Source organism: Oncorhynchus nerka, unplaced genomic scaffold (genome assembly GCF_034236695.1).
Source record: "Oncorhynchus nerka isolate Pitt River unplaced genomic scaffold, Oner_Uvic_2.0 unplaced_scaffold_977, whole genome shotgun sequence".
Classification (NCBI taxonomy): Eukaryota; Metazoa; Chordata; class Actinopteri; order Salmoniformes; family Salmonidae; genus Oncorhynchus; species Oncorhynchus nerka.
In genome coordinates, this window is record NW_027040315.1 from 21463 (window position 1) to 30985 (window position 9523).

The 9523-nt window shown below is 44.5% G+C and overlaps 19 non-coding genes across 19 annotated transcripts; all 19 read left to right on the forward strand.

Annotated features, from left to right (window-relative positions):
• Positions 1-283: 283 nt before the first annotated feature.
• On the forward strand, positions 284-356 carry trnak-cuu (transfer RNA lysine (anticodon CUU)). Its single transcript has one exon. It is a non-coding gene; the product is annotated as a tRNA-Lys (tRNA).
• Positions 357-781: 425 nt separating this feature from the next.
• trnak-cuu (transfer RNA lysine (anticodon CUU)) lies at positions 782-854 on the forward strand. Its single transcript has one exon. It is a non-coding gene; the product is annotated as a tRNA-Lys (tRNA).
• Positions 855-1246: 392 nt separating this feature from the next.
• trnak-cuu (transfer RNA lysine (anticodon CUU)) lies at positions 1247-1319 on the forward strand. Its single transcript has one exon. It is a non-coding gene; the product is annotated as a tRNA-Lys (tRNA).
• Positions 1320-1744: 425 nt separating this feature from the next.
• Positions 1745-1817, forward strand: trnak-cuu (transfer RNA lysine (anticodon CUU)). The gene has a single exon. It is a non-coding gene; the product is annotated as a tRNA-Lys (tRNA).
• Positions 1818-2242: 425 nt separating this feature from the next.
• Positions 2243-2315, forward strand: trnak-cuu (transfer RNA lysine (anticodon CUU)). Its single transcript has one exon. It is a non-coding gene; the product is annotated as a tRNA-Lys (tRNA).
• Positions 2316-2740: 425 nt separating this feature from the next.
• On the forward strand, positions 2741-2813 carry trnak-cuu (transfer RNA lysine (anticodon CUU)). Its single transcript has one exon. It is a non-coding gene; the product is annotated as a tRNA-Lys (tRNA).
• A 425-nt stretch (positions 2814-3238) lies between these two features.
• Positions 3239-3311, forward strand: trnak-cuu (transfer RNA lysine (anticodon CUU)). Its single transcript has one exon. It is a non-coding gene; the product is annotated as a tRNA-Lys (tRNA).
• Positions 3312-3736: 425 nt separating this feature from the next.
• trnak-cuu (transfer RNA lysine (anticodon CUU)) lies at positions 3737-3809 on the forward strand. Its single transcript has one exon. It is a non-coding gene; the product is annotated as a tRNA-Lys (tRNA).
• A 425-nt stretch (positions 3810-4234) lies between these two features.
• On the forward strand, positions 4235-4307 carry trnak-cuu (transfer RNA lysine (anticodon CUU)). The gene has a single exon. It is a non-coding gene; the product is annotated as a tRNA-Lys (tRNA).
• A 425-nt stretch (positions 4308-4732) lies between these two features.
• On the forward strand, positions 4733-4805 carry trnak-cuu (transfer RNA lysine (anticodon CUU)). Its single transcript has one exon. It is a non-coding gene; the product is annotated as a tRNA-Lys (tRNA).
• Positions 4806-5230: 425 nt separating this feature from the next.
• Positions 5231-5303, forward strand: trnak-cuu (transfer RNA lysine (anticodon CUU)). Its single transcript has one exon. It is a non-coding gene; the product is annotated as a tRNA-Lys (tRNA).
• Positions 5304-5728: 425 nt separating this feature from the next.
• trnak-cuu (transfer RNA lysine (anticodon CUU)) lies at positions 5729-5801 on the forward strand. The gene has a single exon. It is a non-coding gene; the product is annotated as a tRNA-Lys (tRNA).
• A 425-nt stretch (positions 5802-6226) lies between these two features.
• trnak-cuu (transfer RNA lysine (anticodon CUU)) lies at positions 6227-6299 on the forward strand. The gene has a single exon. It is a non-coding gene; the product is annotated as a tRNA-Lys (tRNA).
• A 425-nt stretch (positions 6300-6724) lies between these two features.
• Positions 6725-6797, forward strand: trnak-cuu (transfer RNA lysine (anticodon CUU)). The gene has a single exon. It is a non-coding gene; the product is annotated as a tRNA-Lys (tRNA).
• A 425-nt stretch (positions 6798-7222) lies between these two features.
• Positions 7223-7295, forward strand: trnak-cuu (transfer RNA lysine (anticodon CUU)). The gene has a single exon. It is a non-coding gene; the product is annotated as a tRNA-Lys (tRNA).
• A 392-nt stretch (positions 7296-7687) lies between these two features.
• trnak-cuu (transfer RNA lysine (anticodon CUU)) lies at positions 7688-7760 on the forward strand. Its single transcript has one exon. It is a non-coding gene; the product is annotated as a tRNA-Lys (tRNA).
• Positions 7761-8185: 425 nt separating this feature from the next.
• Positions 8186-8258, forward strand: trnak-cuu (transfer RNA lysine (anticodon CUU)). The gene has a single exon. It is a non-coding gene; the product is annotated as a tRNA-Lys (tRNA).
• Positions 8259-8683: 425 nt separating this feature from the next.
• trnak-cuu (transfer RNA lysine (anticodon CUU)) lies at positions 8684-8756 on the forward strand. Its single transcript has one exon. It is a non-coding gene; the product is annotated as a tRNA-Lys (tRNA).
• A 425-nt stretch (positions 8757-9181) lies between these two features.
• trnak-cuu (transfer RNA lysine (anticodon CUU)) lies at positions 9182-9254 on the forward strand. The gene has a single exon. It is a non-coding gene; the product is annotated as a tRNA-Lys (tRNA).
• Positions 9255-9523: the final 269 nt, after the last annotated feature.

Genomic DNA, 9523 nt, shown 5'->3' on the forward strand with positions numbered 1-9523 from the left:
TCTCAATGACATCCCTATTACCGATGAATTGTACTCCTAAATGGATTGAATAAATTATAATTTTCCGGACAAGAAATAGACAGGCAGGGGCTTCAAGAAGAATACTTGCTCCTGGTGGGGCTTGAACTCATAACCTTCGCATCGAATTACTGTATACTGCTGTATAAGTACAACACGCTAACAGATTGCACCACAGGATCCATCAACAACACTCACTGATCACCATATTTTGCAGAAACTGGGATGTACGATATTCGAACCAAGTCAAAATCACTAGTGAGGTACCTGGCTAGCTCAGTCGGTAGAGCATGAGACTCTTAATCTCAGGGTCGTGGGTTCGAGCCCCACGTTGGGTGTTTATTTTCTCTGCCGAAGCACCAACTCACTTCGCAAACAACCATCTGCTTGGAATTTCGAGCAGGCTTGCCACCCTGCATAGCTGGTGATACAGAAGGCTATGAATTTGTATTTTATCTCTGCCTGCACTCTGACCTGTCATCTCAATGACATCCCTATTACCGATGAATTGTACTCCTAAATGGATTGAATAAATTATCATTTTCCGGACAAGAAATAGACAGGCAGGGGCTTCAAGAAGAATACTTGCTCCTGGTGGGGCTTGAACTCATAACCTTCGCATCGAATTACTGTATACTGCTGTATAAGTACAACACGCTAACAGATTGCACCACAGGATCCATCAACAACACTCACTGATCACCATATTTTGCAGAAACTGGGATGTACGATATTCGAACCAAGTCAAAATCACTAGTGAGGTACCTGGCTAGCTCAGTCGGTAGAGCATGAGACTCTTAATCTCAGGGTCGTGGGTTCGAGCCCCACGTTGGGTGTTTATTTTCTCTGCCGAAGCACCAACTCACTTCGCAAACAACCATCTGCTTGGAATTTCGAGCAGGCTATGAATTTGTATTTTATCTCTGCCTGCACTCTGACCTGTCATCTCAATGACATCCCTATTACCGATGAATTGTACTCCTAAATGGATTGAATAAATTATCATTTTCCGGACAAGAAATAGACAGGCAGGGGCTTCAAGAAGAATACTTGCTCCTGGTGGGGCTTGAACTCATAACCTTCGCATCGAATTACTGTATACTGCTGTATAAGTACAACACGCTAACAGATTGCACCACAGGATCCATCAACAACACTCACTGATCACCATATTTTGCAGAAACTGGGATGTACGATATTCGAACCAAGTCAAAATCACTAGTGAGGTACCTGGCTAGCTCAGTCGGTAGAGCATGAGACTCTTAATCTCAGGGTCGTGGGTTCGAGCCCCACGTTGGGTGTTTATTTTCTCTGCCGAAGCACCAACTCACTTCGCAAACAACCATCTGCTTGGAATTTCGAGCAGGCTTGCCACCCTGCATAGCTGGTGATACAGAAGGCTATGAATTTGTATTTTATCTCTGCCTGCACTCTGACCTGTCATCTCAATGACATCCCTATTACCGATGAATTGTACTCCTAAATGGATTGAATAAATTATCATTTTCCGGACAAGAAATAGACAGGCAGGGGCTTCAAGAAGAATACTTGCTCCTGGTGGGGCTTGAACTCATAACCTTCGCATCGAATTACTGTATACTGCTGTATAAGTACAACACGCTAACAGATTGCACCACAGGATCCATCAACAACACTCACTGATCACCATATTTTGCAGAAACTGGGATGTACGATATTCGAACCAAGTCAAAATCACTAGTGAGGTACCTGGCTAGCTCAGTCGGTAGAGCATGAGACTCTTAATCTCAGGGTCGTGGGTTCGAGCCCCACGTTGGGTGTTTATTTTCTCTGCCGAAGCACCAACTCACTTCGCAAACAACCATCTGCTTGGAATTTCGAGCAGGCTTGCCACCCTGCATAGCTGGTGATACAGAAGGCTATGAATTTGTATTTTATCTCTGCCTGCACTCTGACCTGTCATCTCAATGACATCCCTATTACCGATGAATTGTACTCCTAAATGGATTGAATAAATTATCATTTTCCGGACAAGAAATAGACAGGCAGGGGCTTCAAGAAGAATACTTGCTCCTGGTGGGGCTTGAACTCATAACCTTCGCATCGAATTACTGTATACTGCTGTATAAGTACAACACGCTAACAGATTGCACCACAGGATCCATCAACAACACTCACTGATCACCATATTTTGCAGAAACTGGGATGTACGATATTCGAACCAAGTCAAAATCACTAGTGAGGTACCTGGCTAGCTCAGTCGGTAGAGCATGAGACTCTTAATCTCAGGGTCGTGGGTTCGAGCCCCACGTTGGGTGTTTATTTTCTCTGCCGAAGCACCAACTCACTTCGCAAACAACCATCTGCTTGGAATTTCGAGCAGGCTTGCCACCCTGCATAGCTGGTGATACAGAAGGCTATGAATTTGTATTTTATCTCTGCCTGCACTCTGACCTGTCATCTCAATGACATCCCTATTACCGATGAATTGTACTCCTAAATGGATTGAATAAATTATCATTTTCCGGACAAGAAATAGACAGGCAGGGGCTTCAAGAAGAATACTTGCTCCTGGTGGGGCTTGAACTCATAACCTTCGCATCGAATTACTGTATACTGCTGTATAAGTACAACACGCTAACAGATTGCACCACAGGATCCATCAACAACACTCACTGATCACCATATTTTGCAGAAACTGGGATGTACGATATTCGAACCAAGTCAAAATCACTAGTGAGGTACCTGGCTAGCTCAGTCGGTAGAGCATGAGACTCTTAATCTCAGGGTCGTGGGTTCGAGCCCCACGTTGGGTGTTTATTTTCTCTGCCGAAGCACCAACTCACTTCGCAAACAACCATCTGCTTGGAATTTCGAGCAGGCTTGCCACCCTGCATAGCTGGTGATACAGAAGGCTATGAATTTGTATTTTATCTCTGCCTGCACTCTGACCTGTCATCTCAATGACATCCCTATTACCGATGAATTGTACTCCTAAATGGATTGAATAAATTATCATTTTCCGGACAAGAAATAGACAGGCAGGGGCTTCAAGAAGAATACTTGCTCCTGGTGGGGCTTGAACTCATAACCTTCGCATCGAATTACTGTATACTGCTGTATAAGTACAACACGCTAACAGATTGCACCACAGGATCCATCAACAACACTCACTGATCACCATATTTTGCAGAAACTGGGATGTACGATATTCGAACCAAGTCAAAATCACTAGTGAGGTACCTGGCTAGCTCAGTCGGTAGAGCATGAGACTCTTAATCTCAGGGTCGTGGGTTCGAGCCCCACGTTGGGTGTTTATTTTCTCTGCCGAAGCACCAACTCACTTCGCAAACAACCATCTGCTTGGAATTTCGAGCAGGCTTGCCACCCTGCATAGCTGGTGATACAGAAGGCTATGAATTTGTATTTTATCTCTGCCTGCACTCTGACCTGTCATCTCAATGACATCCCTATTACCGATGAATTGTACTCCTAAATGGATTGAATAAATTATCATTTTCCGGACAAGAAATAGACAGGCAGGGGCTTCAAGAAGAATACTTGCTCCTGGTGGGGCTTGAACTCATAACCTTCGCATCGAATTACTGTATACTGCTGTATAAGTACAACACGCTAACAGATTGCACCACAGGATCCATCAACAACACTCACTGATCACCATATTTTGCAGAAACTGGGATGTACGATATTCGAACCAAGTCAAAATCACTAGTGAGGTACCTGGCTAGCTCAGTCGGTAGAGCATGAGACTCTTAATCTCAGGGTCGTGGGTTCGAGCCCCACGTTGGGTGTTTATTTTCTCTGCCGAAGCACCAACTCACTTCGCAAACAACCATCTGCTTGGAATTTCGAGCAGGCTTGCCACCCTGCATAGCTGGTGATACAGAAGGCTATGAATTTGTATTTTATCTCTGCCTGCACTCTGACCTGTCATCTCAATGACATCCCTATTACCGATGAATTGTACTCCTAAATGGATTGAATAAATTATCATTTTCCGGACAAGAAATAGACAGGCAGGGGCTTCAAGAAGAATACTTGCTCCTGGTGGGGCTTGAACTCATAACCTTCGCATCGAATTACTGTATACTGCTGTATAAGTACAACACGCTAACAGATTGCACCACAGGATCCATCAACAACACTCACTGATCACCATATTTTGCAGAAACTGGGATGTACGATATTCGAACCAAGTCAAAATCACTAGTGAGGTACCTGGCTAGCTCAGTCGGTAGAGCATGAGACTCTTAATCTCAGGGTCGTGGGTTCGAGCCCCACGTTGGGTGTTTATTTTCTCTGCCGAAGCACCAACTCACTTCGCAAACAACCATCTGCTTGGAATTTCGAGCAGGCTTGCCACCCTGCATAGCTGGTGATACAGAAGGCTATGAATTTGTATTTTATCTCTGCCTGCACTCTGACCTGTCATCTCAATGACATCCCTATTACCGATGAATTGTACTCCTAAATGGATTGAATAAATTATCATTTTCCGGACAAGAAATAGACAGGCAGGGGCTTCAAGAAGAATACTTGCTCCTGGTGGGGCTTGAACTCATAACCTTCGCATCGAATTACTGTATACTGCTGTATAAGTACAACACGCTAACAGATTGCACCACAGGATCCATCAACAACACTCACTGATCACCATATTTTGCAGAAACTGGGATGTACGATATTCGAACCAAGTCAAAATCACTAGTGAGGTACCTGGCTAGCTCAGTCGGTAGAGCATGAGACTCTTAATCTCAGGGTCGTGGGTTCGAGCCCCACGTTGGGTGTTTATTTTCTCTGCCGAAGCACCAACTCACTTCGCAAACAACCATCTGCTTGGAATTTCGAGCAGGCTTGCCACCCTGCATAGCTGGTGATACAGAAGGCTATGAATTTGTATTTTATCTCTGCCTGCACTCTGACCTGTCATCTCAATGACATCCCTATTACCGATGAATTGTACTCCTAAATGGATTGAATAAATTATCATTTTCCGGACAAGAAATAGACAGGCAGGGGCTTCAAGAAGAATACTTGCTCCTGGTGGGGCTTGAACTCATAACCTTCGCATCGAATTACTGTATACTGCTGTATAAGTACAACACGCTAACAGATTGCACCACAGGATCCATCAACAACACTCACTGATCACCATATTTTGCAGAAACTGGGATGTACGATATTCGAACCAAGTCAAAATCACTAGTGAGGTACCTGGCTAGCTCAGTCGGTAGAGCATGAGACTCTTAATCTCAGGGTCGTGGGTTCGAGCCCCACGTTGGGTGTTTATTTTCTCTGCCGAAGCACCAACTCACTTCGCAAACAACCATCTGCTTGGAATTTCGAGCAGGCTTGCCACCCTGCATAGCTGGTGATACAGAAGGCTATGAATTTGTATTTTATCTCTGCCTGCACTCTGACCTGTCATCTCAATGACATCCCTATTACCGATGAATTGTACTCCTAAATGGATTGAATAAATTATCATTTTCCGGACAAGAAATAGACAGGCAGGGGCTTCAAGAAGAATACTTGCTCCTGGTGGGGCTTGAACTCATAACCTTCGCATCGAATTACTGTATACTGCTGTATAAGTACAACACGCTAACAGATTGCACCACAGGATCCATCAACAACACTCACTGATCACCATATTTTGCAGAAACTGGGATGTACGATATTCGAACCAAGTCAAAATCACTAGTGAGGTACCTGGCTAGCTCAGTCGGTAGAGCATGAGACTCTTAATCTCAGGGTCGTGGGTTCGAGCCCCACGTTGGGTGTTTATTTTCTCTGCCGAAGCACCAACTCACTTCGCAAACAACCATCTGCTTGGAATTTCGAGCAGGCTTGCCACCCTGCATAGCTGGTGATACAGAAGGCTATGAATTTGTATTTTATCTCTGCCTGCACTCTGACCTGTCATCTCAATGACATCCCTATTACCGATGAATTGTACTCCTAAATGGATTGAATAAATTATCATTTTCCGGACAAGAAATAGACAGGCAGGGGCTTCAAGAAGAATACTTGCTCCTGGTGGGGCTTGAACTCATAACCTTCGCATCGAATTACTGTATACTGCTGTATAAGTACAACACGCTAACAGATTGCACCACAGGATCCATCAACAACACTCACTGATCACCATATTTTGCAGAAACTGGGATGTACGATATTCGAACCAAGTCAAAATCACTAGTGAGGTACCTGGCTAGCTCAGTCGGTAGAGCATGAGACTCTTAATCTCAGGGTCGTGGGTTCGAGCCCCACGTTGGGTGTTTATTTTCTCTGCCGAAGCACCAACTCACTTCGCAAACAACCATCTGCTTGGAATTTCGAGCAGGCTTGCCACCCTGCATAGCTGGTGATACAGAAGGCTATGAATTTGTATTTTATCTCTGCCTGCACTCTGACCTGTCATCTCAATGACATCCCTATTACCGATGAATTGTACTCCTAAATGGATTGAATAAATTATCATTTTCCGGACAAGAAATAGACAGGCAGGGGCTTCAAGAAGAATACTTGCTCCTGGTGGGGCTTGAACTCATAACCTTCGCATCGAATTACTGTATACTGCTGTATAAGTACAACACGCTAACAGATTGCACCACAGGATCCATCAACAACACTCACTGATCACCATATTTTGCAGAAACTGGGATGTACGATATTCGAACCAAGTCAAAATCACTAGTGAGGTACCTGGCTAGCTCAGTCGGTAGAGCATGAGACTCTTAATCTCAGGGTCGTGGGTTCGAGCCCCACGTTGGGTGTTTATTTTCTCTGCCGAAGCACCAACTCACTTCGCAAACAACCATCTGCTTGGAATTTCGAGCAGGCTTGCCACCCTGCATAGCTGGTGATACAGAAGGCTATGAATTTGTATTTTATCTCTGCCTGCACTCTGACCTGTCATCTCAATGACATCCCTATTACCGATGAATTGTACTCCTAAATGGATTGAATAAATTATCATTTTCCGGACAAGAAATAGACAGGCAGGGGCTTCAAGAAGAATACTTGCTCCTGGTGGGGCTTGAACTCATAACCTTCGCATCGAATTACTGTATACTGCTGTATAAGTACAACACGCTAACAGATTGCACCACAGGATCCATCAACAACACTCACTGATCACCATATTTTGCAGAAACTGGGATGTACGATATTCGAACCAAGTCAAAATCACTAGTGAGGTACCTGGCTAGCTCAGTCGGTAGAGCATGAGACTCTTAATCTCAGGGTCGTGGGTTCGAGCCCCACGTTGGGTGTTTATTTTCTCTGCCGAAGCACCAACTCACTTCGCAAACAACCATCTGCTTGGAATTTCGAGCAGGCTATGAATTTGTATTTTATCTCTGCCTGCACTCTGACCTGTCATCTCAATGACATCCCTATTACCGATGAATTGTACTCCTAAATGGATTGAATAAATTATCATTTTCCGGACAAGAAATAGACAGGCAGGGGCTTCAAGAAGAATACTTGCTCCTGGTGGGGCTTGAACTCATAACCTTCGCATCGAATTACTGTATACTGCTGTATAAGTACAACACGCTAACAGATTGCACCACAGGATCCATCAACAACACTCACTGATCACCATATTTTGCAGAAACTGGGATGTACGATATTCGAACCAAGTCAAAATCACTAGTGAGGTACCTGGCTAGCTCAGTCGGTAGAGCATGAGACTCTTAATCTCAGGGTCGTGGGTTCGAGCCCCACGTTGGGTGTTTATTTTCTCTGCCGAAGCACCAACTCACTTCGCAAACAACCATCTGCTTGGAATTTCGAGCAGGCTTGCCACCCTGCATAGCTGGTGATACAGAAGGCTATGAATTTGTATTCTATCTCTGCCTGCACTCTGACCTGTCATCTCAATGACATCCCTATTACCGATGAATTGTACTCCTAAATGGATTGAATAAATTATCATTTTCCGGACAAGAAATAGACAGGCAGGGGCTTCAAGAAGAATACTTGCTCCTGGTGGGGCTTGAACTCATAACCTTCGCATCGAATTACTGTATACTGCTGTATAAGTACAACACGCTAACAGATTGCACCACAGGATCCATCAACAACACTCACTGATCACCATATTTTGCAGAAACTGGGATGTACGATATTCGAACCAAGTCAAAATCACTAGTGAGGTACCTGGCTAGCTCAGTCGGTAGAGCATGAGACTCTTAATCTCAGGGTCGTGGGTTCGAGCCCCACGTTGGGTGTTTATTTTCTCTGCCGAAGCACCAACTCACTTCGCAAACAACCATCTGCTTGGAATTTCGAGCAGGCTTGCCACCCTGCATAGCTGGTGATACAGAAGGCTATGAATTTGTATTTTATCTCTGCCTGCACTCTGACCTGTCATCTCAATGACATCCCTATTACCGATGAATTGTACTCCTAAATGGATTGAATAAATTATCATTTTCCGGACAAGAAATAGACAGGCAGGGGCTTCAAGAAGAATACTTGCTCCTGGTGGGGCTTGAACTCATAACCTTCGCATCGAATTACTGTATACTGCTGTATAAGTACAACACGCTAACAGATTGCACCACAGGATCCATCAACAACACTCACTGATCACCATATTTTGCAGAAACTGGGATGTACGATATTCGAACCAAGTCAAAATCACTAGTGAGGTACCTGGCTAGCTCAGTCGGTAGAGCATGAGACTCTTAATCTCAGGGTCGTGGGTTCGAGCCCCACGTTGGGTGTTTATTTTCTCTGCCGAAGCACCAACTCACTTCGCAAACAACCATCTGCTTGGAATTTCGAGCAGGCTTGCCACCCTGCATAGCTGGTGATACAGAAGGCTATGAATTTGTATTCTATCTCTGCCTGCACTCTGACCTGTCATCTCAATGACATCCCTATTACCGATGAATTGTACTCCTAAATGGATTGAATAAATTATCATTTTCCGGACAAGAAATAGACAGGCAGGGGCTTCAAGAAGAATACTTGCTCCTGGTGGGGCTTGAACTCATAACCTTCGCATCGAATTACTGTATACTGCTGTATAAGTACAACACGCTAACAGATTGCACCACAGGATCCATCAACAACACTCACTGATCACCATATTTTGCAGAAACTGGGATGTACGATATTCGAACCAAGTCAAAATCACTAGTGAGGTACCTGGCTAGCTCAGTCGGTAGAGCATGAGACTCTTAATCTCAGGGTCGTGGGTTCGAGCCCCACGTTGGGTGTTTATTTTCTCTGCCGAAGCACCAACTCACTTCGCAAACAACCATCTGCTTGGAATTTCGAGCAGGCTTGCCACCCTGCATAGCTGGTGATACAGAAGGCTATGAATTTGTATTTTATCTCTGCCTGCACTCTGACCTGTCATCTCAATGACATCCTATTACCGATGAATTGTACTCCTAAATGGATTGAATAAATTATCATTTTCCGGACAAGAAATAGACAGGCAGGGGCTTCAAGAAGAATACTTGCTCCTGGTGGGGCTTGAACT